The 5,000-nt window shown below is 44.6% G+C and overlaps 1 protein-coding gene across 1 annotated transcript in view; it reads right to left on the reverse strand.

Moving 5' to 3' along the window:
• The window catches only part of cyst (rho guanine nucleotide exchange factor 18 cysts), a 285,265-nt gene that overhangs the window by 105,815 nt on the left and 174,450 nt on the right, over nucleotides 1-5,000 (reverse strand). The window lies entirely within an intron of this gene.

Here is a 5,000-nt window from a genome sequence, read left to right on the forward strand (position 1 = left end):
ACACAATAATTTAAGAGAATGCCATCAATGTGCTCCTTTGAGGGTCAACCTGAAAGGAAACAAAATGCTGATTATTCCTGGTGACATACGTATAAAAAAAAAAAAATGTTTTCTTGTGGACCTGGTGGGCTTCCTGGCATCGTCTCTCTTGCTGTTTACAAAGCTTGGCATACAACACAGTCAGTATTTCCTTGTGTTATCGCTTTGACTTTTTCATATTAACACAGCATCACATTCAATATTCTGCTGTGTTATCTTCATCTGTCTTGCCGGTATATCAACACAGTGTCATATTCTTCTGCTGCGGTGTCTCTACTTTCCGCTTTATCTCCACCTATTTTACATTTAACACAATATGCATAACACAGAATACCAAATTAATTATCTGTGTGCCATATTCTGACACAGCATATCAAGCTATTACCATCATGGCATATCTTGAAACAATTTGCGAAGGAAGTGGTGCCAAGGAACCAGTTATGCCCACCAAAACAGGCCCAACATGGGAGTCTGTATGTACCCTTGCATTCACAGGCTCCTCTCTATCTCCTATCTGATTACAAGCAAAGAGGTTCAGGATCGACCATGAATGAAGTCAACATCATACTTTCATTTCTGGTTATATATATATATATATATAAAAAACTATGTGAACTTGGAAGTCAGTTTCTAGGTCAATGAACATTAATATGAACTAGGATCACAAGTTTCATTTATGGTCAGTAAACAATATCCACATGAATTCAGCATCACAGCTTAACTTACAGTTAGAGAATAATTCCTACAACTCAGGATTATAGTTTCATTTTCACGTGACGAAACCCTGCAAGAACTTAGGATCATTGTTTCGTTTCTGGCAGCTGTAAAGGCAGATGATGAAGCCATTCTGAACTCAGTTCGAATCAAAATCACAGCAGTGTTTCAGAGGCATCAAGACAATTTTTAACCAACTCAAAGTCACAGGTTAGCAAGAAGGTGCGAAGCAAAAACAGACTGAAGCAGTTCCGAACCATTCTACCTGAATATCACACGCTTCATTCCTATGCAGAGAACAATGAGAGCCAAAGTAATTCCGATCCCGAAGTCAACATCTCAGTTAACATCCTGGCAGTGAACATGCAGTGACTGTAGCAGTTCCAAACCATCTTAACTGATGATCACACAATCAAAGCAGTTCTGAACCAATCTGAGAAACACGGAGTCAACAAAAGCAGTTCTGAACCTATTTTTAAAACCATAGAATTGACAAAAGCAGTTCTGAACCTAGTGAAACTCAAGAAAAAAGATTCAATCCAAGCAATTCTGATCTATTTAAACAAAGTATCAAAATTAAATACTCGTACAGTTCCAAACCCATCTTACAATCACGGATTCCCTTTCAAGCAGAGTCGAAAGGCAGTGACCTAATTAGTTACAAACCTCTGTCCTTGCAGGTAAATAGGAGTAGGTAGGAACTTTTGAACGCAACTGTACAGGCTCATAATAGGCCTTCGTGGAGTTTTATTAACCCATTCAGTACGAAACTCTTCCCTGCATTGAATAAAATAGAAAAAAAAAAATACTGCGAATAACAAAAAACAAAAACATACTGAAAGAGGTGATGGCATGTCTAACCCATTCAGTACAAAGTCTTCCCCAGGTTAAATTATTTCATCTAGATTAGTAGCAGTAGTACTACTAGTAGCAGTAGTAGTAGTAGTAGTAGTAGTAGTTATAGATACACCAGTGGGCAGAGGCTGAAGTTACCCTCCTGTCCAACACTTTCTTTTTAGGGGATAGGAGGAAAAAATAAAAGACATCATCGAACTGAAAGGGTTAATGGAGTCTTTATAAGCCTACCCTGCAAAGTGAATTAAAAAAAAAAACTTTATTCTGAAGGGGGAGACTAAATTATACGGATCATTAACCTTAACTACTCATTACTTTTGATTTATTTCTGGCGCTTTAGGTGATAATTACTTAAAAGGTCGTATATTATAAGCAAATGTCCTTAATTAACTATAGCAAATTTTACCTGGATATTAAATTTACCTGAAATGAAAGAGTTAATTACTTTCATGCATAGGGACCAACACTTAGGAGAGACGGGGGATGATTATGCGAGAGAGAGAGAGAGAGAGAGAGAGAGAGAGAGAGAGAGAAATCCCTGAGGGTTAAGCCGTTCAAGGAAGAAGCCAAGGGACCAGACATTCGGTATGCCAAGAGGAATTTCGTCTTCGTGAGGGTAGTAGGTAAAAGGGGGAGGAAAATAATGGGGTGACGAGGAAAAATGGGGGGTATAGGGAAGAAAAAAGGAGTGTTGGGGAAAAAAGGGTGTTGAAGGAGGGAAAAGGGTGAGGTTTAGGGAAAAAAGGTGGAGCTGAGGGGGAAAAAAAATGGTGGAGTTGAGGGAGACCTAAAACTGCCGGGTCACCAACCGTCTGTGGAACACGTACAGTACACGGCCAAAAAATAGTCCATTATTAGGTCAATCTCATGACTGACCAAGAAAAAGAGAGAGAGAGAGAGGAACACCAACAACACCAATAAACAACACCAACAACAACACAAACAACACGTGATAGGGGTCGCAGTTCTAATGGCAAAAGTGACCAGCAAAACGTCTTGAAACTTGAGGCCAAATAAATTCTCTTAGGGTCTTCTTTCTTTTCTCTTTTTTTTTTTGGTATGTGGTAGCGGATGGGTATGTGATAGGGAAGGCGTGTGGTGGGGATATGCGCTTTCTCTTCTTTTTCTCCCACACGCATGCAGATCTCAACAAGCGAACTATGTATGTGGTGTAGAGACCCCAGGGGAAATGGAGAGGGAGACAGGCTTCATCCTTGCAGTACTCCCCTCATCCACCCAGACACTGTACATTTTATCACCTCTCACGCTTCCCTTACAGTCAAAACACGTCTTTTATTCAGACTTCCCCAGACTTTTTTTTAATTCAACTTGAGATTTTGCTTGTCTAAAGATTAATTCCTGCTCTCAAGTCGAAGAAAATCGTCTAGTGTTAGCCAGAACAAACTATAAAACCCGTCCTTTGACAGATGAAACTGAGAATGCAATTGCAAGTGTTTACAGTGACTGAAAAGGTGAGAGAAATACCATCTAAGTGGAAGACGTCTCACACCTGCATTTACCTTCGGGGGTCTGAGGTGTGGTGGTGCAGGGGGGGGGTATGTGGCGGGGGGGACAGCTGAAGGAAGTGTGTGGAGGGGTTGATGTGATGGACCTACCACACCAAGCTGACACTACTGGAGGGGATGGGGGTGCGCTTGGGGAATGGCTAAGAGAGGGGACAGAAGGGAAGGGTGCGCGCGAAAATTTTGGAGAAGAAAGGGGGACTAGGAAGAGAGACTAAAGGGGAAAGGTAAGAAAGGGGAGAGGCGAGGGGGGGAGTTCGCACCGAGGTATAAGGCAGTGAGGTGAATAAGTGAGAGAGATCAAGGGGTGTGCATGAAGACATAGGGGAGAGAGGGCATTTTATTAAGGAAGAGGAGGGACCTATGGGGTGGGACAGAGAAGGAGCACAAGGCGGAATGAGCAAGATTTGAGGATTTTTTTTCTGTGAGTGAGAGGGTTTTGGATGACAGAAGGAATTTTGAGGGAAAAAGGGGGAGGATGCTTGGATTTTTTTTTTTTTTGGGGGGGAGGAGGGGGGGAGGTGCACATTTGGGGGACTGACATTATTTTTTGGTGGGTCTGCTACTTCTTGGGGGGATGGGGGGGGATGATTGGTTGGGGGATTTGGGGGAGGAGGAGGGAGTGTACATGAGTGACTGAAGAAGAGTGAGACAAGAAATAGGGTGGGTCTGGGGGAAGAGAAGGTAGGAGTTGGGGTAGAACTGGACAGGTTGAAGAAGGGAACTGAGAAAGAGGAGGGGGAGGGGAAGGCAGTGAGAGAGAGAGAGAGAGGGGGGGGGGAGCAATGGAGGGTCGAGCAAGCCGAGGGTCACTTTTCTGAACGTGGTGAAAATGAGTATGATGGGAGAGATGGGGGAGGGGATTAGTATGAAAGACGTGGTAGGTTAAGTATGAGACGGGGGTTTAGTATGAGATGATGATGGGTTGAGTATGAAAACTAAGATAGGAAGAGGAGGACGGGGAGAGGGTGGAGAGGAATGAAGATATGTGGCAAATATGGGGAGGTTTGACAGACGGGGGGGAGGAAGAGTGCGCATGAGAGGTCAAATAACTGAGACTGCATAACTGATAACCGAGCCTTATGATAACTGGGCTCTCTTACTGGGATAACTGGGCCCTCTTACTGGGATAACTGGGTCCTCTTACTGGGATAACTGGGACATCTGACGGGGACTGACTGTAACTGGGATAAATGGATCTTTTGGGGTTGCCGGTACAATGAACTGGGGAACTGGGAACTACAGCACAGCCAGAGTGAATTACTGGGAAGGGGGGGGGGCCGCAGCTTTATGGCAACTGAGGAACTGGTAACTGGGGGAACTGGGCCTTGTGGAAGACGAACTGGGAGCTCCTAGGATTTCAAATCAGTTGGGAGAATAGCAAATGGTGCAATAGCCAGGAGAGATTGGGGAAGGACTGTGGAGACTGAATTGTAACTGAGAGGACTGGTGTGACTGGGAGAACTGGGGCATTGTGAGTGCTTACTGGGAGACTGGGAGAAAGAGGGAGGGGGGGGTCTCAAACCAGTGCGACTAGCGGTGAACTGGGATAGACAGAAGTTAAAACAGCTGAGAGGGATACAGCATATGGTAACTGACCGGGAACTGGGAGAGACTGGGAGGCTTGAACATTGAACTGGGAGCACTGGGGGACTCAAACCGGTACGGGGAAATAACTGGGAACCGAGAATGAGAGACTGGGGGAGAGCTTGAAGGGGGGACTGACTGGAAACGAACTGTGAGAGCCGGATTTTTTTGGAAGACTGGTAGAAACTGGCACATTGAACTGGGAAACCATAGAAAGCGCACCAAAGGACTGCGGGGGGGGGTGTTGGGGGAACTGGGAGGGTGGGGGCTGGAGGGGGGGGG

The sequence above is a fragment of the Coenobita brevimanus genome, chromosome 116 (assembly GCF_032717465.1).
Source record: "Coenobita brevimanus isolate Jiangsu-jjx chromosome 116, ASM3271746v2, whole genome shotgun sequence".
Taxonomy (NCBI): Eukaryota; Metazoa; Arthropoda; class Malacostraca; order Decapoda; family Coenobitidae; genus Coenobita; species Coenobita brevimanus.